Source organism: Pseudophryne corroboree, chromosome 3, assembly GCF_028390025.1.
Source record: "Pseudophryne corroboree isolate aPseCor3 chromosome 3, aPseCor3.hap2, whole genome shotgun sequence".
NCBI classification, from domain to species: domain Eukaryota; kingdom Metazoa; phylum Chordata; class Amphibia; order Anura; family Myobatrachidae; genus Pseudophryne; species Pseudophryne corroboree.
This window is the reverse complement of record NC_086446.1, coordinates 699,016,464-699,027,572: the sequence shown is the minus strand read 5'-3', so window position 1 is coordinate 699,027,572 and position 11,109 is coordinate 699,016,464.

The window sequence follows — 11,109 nt, the reverse complement described above, 5'->3', positions numbered from 1 at the left end:
GCACGGATACTCCAGGGAGGTAATATCGGCAGGCGCCGGACAGCTTCAATAGCAGGGGCACCGGGCCAACCCAGGACTGTGGCCACACACTTGGGGGCAAGTATGGCAGGATCCAGCGCGCTGGCAGTCCATACCTCTGGTCCTGGAAGACAGACCGGAGGTCATGGTGTGTATCTGGGCTACAGAAAGACTACACTAGACCACCACAGTGGACTAATACTATTGCTGGGGACAAATCATATCAAACCAGGGTATCGGTAGCTTAAGACAGCAAGGAAGTAAATGCTTCCCAGACGGCCCCTCCACCAGCCCAGGGGGCCATACCGCTGAGGTCTTTCCACCATGAGCTGCTCCTCCTCCCTCTGCGAGACACCAGGCAGCCATTATCAGCTCTGCAGTCTCCAGGACCGTTGGTCCAATCTCTGTGTATACCGCTCCCGAAAGATGATTCTCACATTGGAATTTCGTAAATCCCTCATGGTAGTTGCAGGTCACCAATCTGGACAAAGGGCGTCCATTCTGGATTACGAACTGGGTGCCGATCACCATGAACTTCTGTCTCCACGGATGTGGACCTGTAAGCAGGAGTCACTTCTTTAAGGGACGTTGGTTTCCTGCTGAAAGGGGCATTAAAATCAATGTCCTGGAACGCTGCGCTGAATATAGAGCTCCCACCCTGGCTCAAAGCATTCCTCACGGACTGTACAAATCCTGTCAGATATGCCACTACAGTAGTTTATTTCAATCAGAGAAGCACTCGCAATCTCGTGGCAATGGCCAATATGACACAGACTCACCTGGGCAGAATGCCATCTCCTCATGGCCTCCAGACACAACTACAAGGTACCCATGTATAGGTCCAGGACAAGGGATTCAGACGCAGCCTTCGTAGATGCTTTGATAACAAATGGCAATTCAATCTAACATACCTCTTCCCTCCACGGTCTCTTCTCTCCAGGGTGCTATGCAAATTCAAACAGGAAGGTGTCAACAAGATCCAGTCTGGCCCAGGCACCAGTGGTTCTCACATCTAGGCAGTTTATCCATAGATGTGCTATTACAGTTGACTCTACGTCCAAGACCTCCTTGTCTAAAGGTTCTTGCCCGCAACCGGACCTAACTCGCCTGTCTTTGTTGGCATGACTCAAGTTATCCATCTTAAGATCCAAAGGATTCTCCCGTTCTGTGATTCGGACAATGCTCTAGGTGCGAAAACCCACCTCCGCCCGTATTACAGCATATGACATTCCTACTTCCAGTGGTGTGCTCAGTGAAGATATGATATTCTAGTGTTTTGAGTATCCAGGATCCTGGCCTTTCTTCCAGCGGGATTAGAGCTTAGCCGCCACCTAGCCGCTCTTAAAGTACAAGTTTCGGCACTGTCGGTCTGGTTCCAGGAACGAATTGCTCAGTTGCCAGACTTGTCTACCTTACTCCAGGGGGTACTCCAAATTCAGCCACCCTTCGCTCCTCCAGTGGCTCCGTGGGATTTATCATTGGTTCTTGGTGCCTTGCAAGTCACATTTTGAACCACTAGACTCTGTGGACCATAAATGGTAAACTGCAAAGACCCTATTTATCTTGGCATTTGCTTCTGCTAGAAGTGTGTCAGATTGAGGAGCGCTTCCCTGCCGCTCTCCATTCTTGGTCTTCCATCATAACAGAAGTCCTACAACCAAGCAGGGATACCTCCCGCAAGGTAGTATTCCACTAATATCTCAACGAAGAAATGGTTGTGCTAACCTTCACCTTACCAGCCCTCTCTGTAGAAGCTTGCTTGGATGTGGTCAGTGCTCTTCGTAATAACATGGAACGTATTATTTTCTACAGGAAGACAGATTCCTTATTTGTCCTCTATAGTTTCCACAAGCGAGGCTGACCAGCTAACAGACAGACCCTGGCAAAATAGCTTCACATGACTATCTCACAAGCATATATGCAAGCTGGTCTACCTGTCCCAGATAGTTTCTGCTCACTCAATACGTGGGAACTTAAGCAGTCTGCTTTGGCGCAATATGCTGAACAACTGTGCACGGTGGCCACATGGTCCTCTGTCCACACGTTTCTAAGGTTCTACCCCTTTTGATGGATCTGGCACTCAAATGGTCGCATTTAGACGCAACATTATCCTTTCTACTTATGAAGCAACGTTATCCTTTTAGCTTAAGAGCATCACCTTCTTAATGCAACTCTTTAGGGACACCTCAAAGGTTATCCCTGTGGATACCTATGGACCCTGAAGAAAATAAGCATTATGGTAAAACTTACCTTTGTTAACTTTCTCTTCAAGGTCTATAGTAGCCACAGGGTGCCCACCCTGATGCACCTTGCTTCAATGAGTTACTCCTCTTAGTCACTAGTTCCCATCTCCTAAAGGCAAGAGTGTATTCTGTGTGTACCACCCTTCCTTTTCTCTATCTCCAGCTCCTGCTTTGGGCTTTTAAAAATTAAACAGAGGAGCCTTAGCTGTGGGCAGAGTATGAGGCAGAAGGACCAGTGAATCTTGGGAGCTCTTAAAAGCTTAACTGTTCGGTGCCTGGTCTCCACCAAGCATAATCCAAGGTTATCCCTGTGGATACTATGGACTCAGGGAAGGGCGGTCCATTCATACTTTCAATACAAAGAATGTTTCATCCTGGCATCCCCAAAATGCCAGCCTGACCTCAAAGACAAAACGACTGGTAAAAAGTTATGACCACGGGCACAGTGATAGATATATAGATACACAAAAAAATGTCCATCTATCTATATCTATATCAAACTGGTCAGCTGCACTCCTTACTGGGAACAAGTAATAATAAGAATTTACTCACCGGTAATTCTATTTCTCGTAGTCCGTAGTGGATGCTGGGAACTCCGTAAGGACCATGGGGAATAGCGGGCTCCGAAGGAGGCTGGGCACTCTAGAAAGATTTTTGACTACCTGGTGTGCACTGGCTCCTCCCACTATGACCCTCCTCCAAGCCTCAGTTAGGACACTGTGCCCGGACGAGCTGACATAATAAGGAAGGATTTTGAATCCCGGGTAAGACTCATACCAGCCACACCGTCCAACTCGTGATACTATATCCAGTTTGACAGTATGAAAACAACTGAGCCTCTCAACAGATGGCTCAACAATAACCCTTCAGTTAGCAATAACTATGTACAAGTATTGCAGACAATCCGCACTTGGGATGGGCGCCCAGCATCCACTACGGACTACGAGAAATAGAATTACCGGTGAGTAAATTCTTATTTTCTCTGACGTCCTAGTGGATGCTGGGAACTCCGTAAGGACCATGGGGATTATACCAAAGCTCCCAAACGGGTGGGAGAGCGCGGATGACTCTGCAGCACCGAATGATAGAACTCCAGGTCCTCCTCAGCCAGGGTATCAAATTTGTAGAATTTTGCAAACGTGTTTGCCCCTGACCAAGTAGCTGCTCGGCAAAGTTGTAAAGCCGAGACCCCTCGGGCAGCCGCCCAAGATGAGCCCACCTTCCTTGTGGAATGGGCATTTACAGATTTTGGCTGTTGCAGGCCTGCCACAGAATGTGCAAGCTGAATTGTACTACAAATCCAGCGAGCAATAGTCTGCTTAGAAGCAGGAGCACCCAGCTTGTTGGGTGCATACAGGATAAACAGCGAGTCAGATTTTCTGACTCCAGCCGTCCTGGAAACATATATTTTCAGGGCCCTGACAACGTCTAGCAACTTGGAGTCCTCCAAATCCCTAGTAGCCGCAGGCACCACAATAGGCTGGTTCAGGTGAAACGCTGACACCACCTTAGGGAGAAACTGGGGACGAGTCCTCAATTCTGCCCTATCCATATGGAAAATCAGATAAGGGCTTTTACATGATAAAGCCGCCAATTCTGACACTCGCCTGGCTGAAGCCAAGGCCAATAACATGACCACTTTCCACGTGAAATATTTTAGATCCACGGTTTTTAGTGGCTCAAACCAATGTGATTTTAAGAAACTCAACACCACGTTGAGATCCCAAGGTGCCACAGGAGGCACAAACGGGGGCTGAATATGCAGCACTCCTTTCACAATTGTCTGAACTTCAAGTACTGAAGCTAGTTCTTTTTGAAAGAAAATCGACAGAGCCGAGATCTGTACTTTAATGGAGCCTAGTTTTAGGCCCATATTCACTCCTGCTTGCAGGAAATGCAGAAATCGACCTAGTTGAAAATCCTCTGTTGGGGCCTTTTTGGCCTCGCACCATGCAACATATTTCCGCCATATGCGGTGATAATGATTTGCCGTAACATCTTTCCTGGCTTTAATAAGCGTAGGAATGACTTCTTCCGGAATACCCTTTTCCTTCAGGATCCGGCGTTCAACCGCCATGCCGTCAAACGCAGCCGCGGTAAGTCTTGGAACAGACAGGGCCCCTGCTGTAGCAGGTCCTGTCTGAGCGGCAGAGGCCACGGGTCCTCTGAGATCATCTCTTGAAGTTCCGGGTACCACGCTCGTCTTGGCCAATCCGGAACCACGAGAATTGTGTTTACTCCTCGCTTTCTTATTATTCTCAATACCTTTGGTATGAGAGGCAGAGGAGGGAACACAAACCGACTGGTACACCCACGGTGTCACTAGAGCGTCCACAGCTATCGCCTGAGGGTCCCTTGACCTGGCGCAATATCTTTTTAACTTTGTGTTGAGGCGGGACGCCATCATGTCCACCTGTGGTTTTTCCCAACAGTTTACCAGCATCTGGAAGACTTCTGGATGAAGTCCCCACTCTCCCGGGTGGAGGTCGTGTCTGCTGAGGAAGTCTGCTTCCCAGTTGTCCACTCCCGGAATGAACACTGCTGACAGTGCTAGTACATGATTCTCCGCCCATCGGAGAATTCTTGTGGCTTCTGCCATTGCCATCCTGCTTCTTGTGCCTCCCTGTCGATTTACATGGGCGACTGCCGTGATGTTGTCTGACTGGATCAGCACCGGCTGGTGTAGGAGCAGGGATTTTGCTTGACTTAGGGCATTGTAAATGGCCCTTAGTTCCAGAATATTTATGTGAAGGGAAGTCTCCTGACTCGACCATAGTCCTTGGAAGTTTCTTCCCCGTGTGACTGCCCCCCAGCCTCGAAGGCTGGCATACGTGGTCACCAGGACCCAGTCCTGTATGCCGAACCTGCGGCCCTCTAGAAGATGGGCACTCTGCAGCCACCACAGTAGAGACACCCTGGTTCTTGGAGACAGGGTTATTAAGCGATGCATCTGAAGATGCGATCCGGACCATTTGTCCAATAGGTCCCACTGAAAGATTCTGGCATGGAACCTACCGAAGGGAATTGCTTCGTAAGAAGCTACCATCTTTCCCAGGACCCGCGTGCAGTGATGCACCGATACCGGTTTCAGGAGGTCTCTGACTAGAGATGACAACTCCCTGGCTTTCTCCTCCGGGAGAAACACTTTTTTCTGGACTGTATCCAGAATCATATCCAGGAACAGTAGCCGTGTCGTCGGAACCAGCTGTGACTTTGGGATATTCAGAATCCAGCCGTGCTGGTGCAGCACTTCCTGAGATAGTGCTACTCCCACCAACAACTGTTCCTTGGATCTCGCCTTTATTAGGAGATCGTCCAAGTACGGGATAATTAAAACTCCCTTTTTTCGAAGGAGTATCATCATTTCCGCCATAACCTTGGTAAATACCCTCGGTGCCGTGGACAGTCCAAACGGCAGCGTCTGGAATTGGTAATGGCAATCCTGTACCACAAATCTGAGGTACTCCTGGTGAGGATGGTAAAATAAGAATTTACTTACCGATAATTCTATTTCTCGTAGTCCGTAGTGGATGCTGGGGACTCCGTCAGGACCATGGGGATTAGCGGCTCCGCAGGAGACAGGGCACAAAAGTAAAAGCTTTAGGATCAGGTGGTGTGCACTGGCTCCTCCCCCCATGACCCTCCTCCAAGCCTCAGTTAGGATACTGTGCCCGGACGAGCGTACACAATAAGGAAGGATTTTGAATCCCGGGTAAGACTCACACCAGCCACACCAATCACACTGTACAACCTGTGATCTGAACCCAGTTAACAGCATGATAACAGCGGAGCCTCTGAAAAGATGGCTCACAACAATAATAACCCGATTTTTGTAACAATAACTATGTACAAGTATTGCAGACAATCCGCACTTGGGATGGGCGCCCAGCATCCACTACGGACTACGAGAAATAGAATTATCGGTAAGTAAATTCTTATTTTCTCTAACGTCCTAAGTGGATGCTGGGGACTCCGTCAGGACCATGGGGATTATACCAAAGCTCCCAAACGGGCAGGAGAGTGCGGATGACTCTGCAGCACCGAATGAGAGAACTCCCGGTCCTCCTCAGTCAGGGTGTGCCCCTGACCAAGTAGCTGCTCGGCAAAGTTGTAAAGCCGAGACCCCTCGGGCAGCCGCCCAAGATGAGCCCACCTTCCTTGTGGAATGGGCATTTACATATTTTGGCTGTGGCAGGCCTGCCACAGCATGTGCAAGCTGAATTGTACTACACATCCAACTAGCAATCGTCTGCTTAGAATCAAGAGCACCCAGTTTATTGGGTGCATACAGGATAACAGCAAGTCAGTTTTCCTGACTCCAGCCGTCCTGGAAACCTATATTTTCAGGGCCCTGACAACATCTAGCAACTTGGAGTTCTCCAAGTCCCTAGTAGCCGCAGGTACCACAATAAGCTGGTTCAGGTGAAACACTGACACCACCTTAGGGAGAAACTGGGGACGAGTCCGCAGCTCTGCCCTGTCCGAATGGACAATCAGATATGGGCTTTTGTGAGACAAAGCCGCCAATTCTGACACTCGCCTGGCCGTGGCCAGGGCCAACAGCATGGTCACTTTCCATGTGAGATATTTCAAATCCACAGATTTGAGCGGTTTAAACCAATGTGATTTGAGGAATCCCAGAACTACGTTGAGATCCCACAGTGCCACTGGAGGCACAAAAGGGGGTTGTATATGCAGTACTCCCTTGACAAACTTCTGGACTTCAGGAACTGAAGCCAATTCTTTCTGGAAGAAAATCGACAGGGCCGAAATTTGAACCTTAATGGACCCCAATTTGAGGCCCATAGACACTCCTGTTTGCAGGAAATGCAGGAATCGACCGAGTTGAAATTTCTTCGTGGGGCCTTCCTGGCCTCACACCACGCAACATATTTTCACCACATGTGGTGATAATGTTGTGCGGTCACCTCCTTCCTGGCTTTGACCAGGGTAGGAATGACCTCTTCCGGAATGCCTTTTTCCCTTAGGATCCGGCGTTCAACCGCCATGCCGTCAAACGCAGCCGCGGTAAGTCTTGGAACAGACATGGTACTTGCTGAAGCAAGTCCCTTCTTAGCGGCAGAGGCCATGAGTCCTCTGTGAGCATCTCTTGAAGTTCCAGGTACCAAGTCCTTCTTGGCCAATCCGGAGCCACGAGTATAGTTCTTACTCCTCTACGTCTTATAATTCTCAGTACCTTAGGTATGAGAAGCAGAGGAGGGAACACATACACTGACTGGTACACCCACGGTGTTACCAGAGCGTCCACAGCTATTGCCTGAGGGTCTCTTGACCTGGCGCAATACCTGTCCAGTTTTTTGTTCAGGCGGGACGCCATCATGTCCACCTTTGGTCTTTCCCAATGGTTCACAATCATGTGGAAGACTTCCCGATGAAATCCCCACTCTCCCGGGCGTCGGAATGAACACTGCTGACAGTGCTATCACCTGATTTTCCGCCCAGCGAAGAATCCTTGCAGTTTCTGCTATTGCCCTTCTGCTTCTTGTGCCGCCCTGTCTGTTTACGTGGGCGACTGCCGTGATGTTGTCCCACTGGATCAATACCGGCTGACCTTGAAGCAGATGTCTTGCTAAGCTTAGAGCATTGTAACTTGCCCTTAGCTCCAGTATATTTATGTGGAGAGAAGTCTCCAGACTTGATCACACTCCCTGGAAATTTTTTCCCTGTGTGACTGCTCCCCAGCCTCTCAGGCTGGCATCCCTGGTCACCAGGACCCTTCCTGAATGCCGAATCTGCGGCCCATTAGTAGATGAGTACTTTGCAGCAACCGCAGAAGAAACACCCTTGTCCTTGGAGACAGGGTTATCCGCTGATGCATCTGAAGATGCGATCCGGACAATTTTTCCAGCAGATCCCACTGAAAAGTTCTTGCGTGAAAACTGCCGAATGGAATCGCTTCGTAAGAAGCCACCATTTTTCCCAGGACCCTTGTGCAATGATGCACTGACACTTTTCCTGGTTTTAGGAGGTTCCTGACTAGCTCGGATAACTCCCTGGCTTTCTTCTCCGGGAGAAACACCCTTTTCTGGACTGTGTCCAGAATCATCCCTAGGAACAGCCGATGTGCCGTCGGAAACAACTGCGGTTTTGGAATATTTAGAATCCACCCGTGCTGTCGTAGAACTACTTGAGATAGTGCTACTCCGACCTCCAACTGTTCTCTGGACCTTGCTCTTATCAGGAGGTCGTCCATTTTCTTTGAAGAATCATCATTTCGGCCATTACCTTGGTAAAGACCCGGGGTGCCGTGGACAATCCAAACGGCAGCGTCTGAAACTGATAGTGACAGTTCTGTACCACGAACCTGAGGTACCCTTGGTGAGAAGGGCAAATTGGGACATGGAGGTAAGTATCCCTGATGTCCCGGGACACCCTATAGTCCCCTTCTTCCTGGTTCGCTATCACTGCTCTGAGTGACTCCATCTTGATTTGAACCTTTGTAAGTGTTCAAATATTTCAGATTTAGAATAGGTCTCACCGAGCCTTCTGGCTTCAGTACCACAACATAGTGTGGAATAATACCCCTTTCCTTGTTGTAGGAGGGGTACTTTGATTATCACCTGCTGGGAATACAGCTTGTGAATTGTTTCCAATACTGCCTCCCTGTCGGAGGGAGACGTTGGTAAAGCAGACTTCAGGAACCTGCGAGGGGGAAACGTCTCGACTTTCCAATCTGTACCCCTGGGATCCTACTTGTAGGATCCAGGGGTCCTGTACGGCCCCAGCGTCATGCTGAGAAACTTGGCAGAAGCGGTGGAGGCTTCTGTTCCTGGGAATGGGCTGCCTGCTGCAGTCTTCTTCCCTTTCCTCTATCCCTGGGCAGATATGACTCTTATGGGGACGAAAGGACTGAGGCTGAAAAGACGGTGTCTTTTTCTGCAGAGATGTGACTTAGGGTAAAAACGGTGGATTTTCCAGCAGTTGCCGTGGCCACCAGGTCCGATGGACCGACCCCAAATAACTCCTCCCCTTTATACGGCAATACTTCTTTGTGCCGTTTGGAATCTGCATCACCTGACCACTGTCGTGTCCATAAACATCTTCTGGCAGATATGGACATCGCACTTACTCTTGATGCCAGAGTGCAAATATCCCTCTGTGCATCTCGTATATATAGAAATGCATCCTTTAAATGCTCTATAGTCAATAAAATACTGTCCCTGTCAAGGGTATCAATATTTTTAGTCAGGGAATCCGACCAAGCCACCCCAGCTCTGCACATCCAGGCTGAGGCGATCGCTGGTCGCAGTATAACACCAGTATGTGTGTATATACTTCTTAGGATATTTTCCAGCCTCCTATCAGTTGGCTCCTTGAGGACGGCCCTATCCGGAGACGGTACCGCCACTTGTTTTGATAAGCGTGTGAGCGCCTTATCCACCCTAAGGGGTGTTTCCCAACGCGCCCTAACTTCTGGCGGGAAAGGGTATACCGCCAATAATTTTCTATCGGGGGAAACCCACGCATCATCACACACTTCATTTAATTTATCTGATTCAGGAAAAACTACAGGTAGTTTTTTCACACCCCACATAATACCCTTTTTTGTGGTACTTGTAGTATCAGAAATATGTAACACCTCCTTCATTGCCCTTAACAAGTAACGTGTGGCCCTAAAGGAAAATACGTTTGTTTCTTCACCGTCGACACTGAAATCAGTGTCCGTGTCTGTGTCGACCGACTGAGGTAAATGGGCGTTTTAAAGCCCCTGACGGTGTTTGAGACGCCTGGACAGGTACTATTTTTTTGCCGGCCATCTCTGTTGACATTATCACGTAATTCCTTGAATAAGCCATCCATTCCGGTGTCGACTCCCTAGAGAGTGACATCACCATTACAGGCAATTGCTCCGCCTCCTCACCAACATCGTCCTCATACATGTCGACACACACGTACCGACACACAGCACACACACAGGGAATGCTCTGATAGAGGACAGGACCCCACTAGCCCTTTGGGGAGACAGAGGGAGAGTTTGCCAGCACACACCAAAAACGCTATAATTATACAGGGACAACCTTTATATAAGTGTTTTTCCCTTATAGCATTTTAATATATATATATATATATATATATATATATAGTCATATCGCCAAATAAGTGCCCCCCCTCTCTGTTTTAACCCTGTTTCTGTAGTGCAGTGCAGGGGAGAGCCTGGGAGCCTTCCCACCAGCATTTCTGTGAGGGAAAATGGCGCTGTGTGCTGAGGAGAATAGGCCCGGCCCCTTTTCGGCGGGCTTCTTCTCCCGTTTTTCTGAGACCTGGCAGGGGTTAAATACATCCATATAGCCCCCAGGGGCTATATGTGATGTATTTTTAGCCAGAATAAGGTACTATCATTGCTGCCCAGGGCGCCCCCCCCAGCGCCCTGCACCCTCAGTGACCGCTGCTATGAAGTGTGCTGACAACAATGGCGCACAGCTGCAGTGCTGTGCGCTACCTTATGAAGACTGAAAAGTCTTCTGCCGCCGGTTTCTGGACCTCTTCACTTTTCGGCATCTGCAAGGGGGTCGGCGGCGCGGCTCCGGGACGAACCCCAGGGTGAGACCTGTGTTCCGACTCCCTCTGGAGCTAATGGTGTCCAGTAGCCTAAGAAGCCAATCCATCCTGCACGCAGGTGAGTTCACTTCTCTCCCCTAAGTCCCTCGATGCAGTGAGCCTGTTGCCAGCAGGACTCACTGAAAATAAAAAACCTAACAAAACTTTTACTCTAAGCAGCTCTTTAGGAGAGCCACCTAGATTGCACCCTTCTCGGCCGGGCACAAAAATCTAACTGAGGCTTGGAGGAGGGTCATGGGGGGAGGAGCCAGTGCACACCACCTGATCC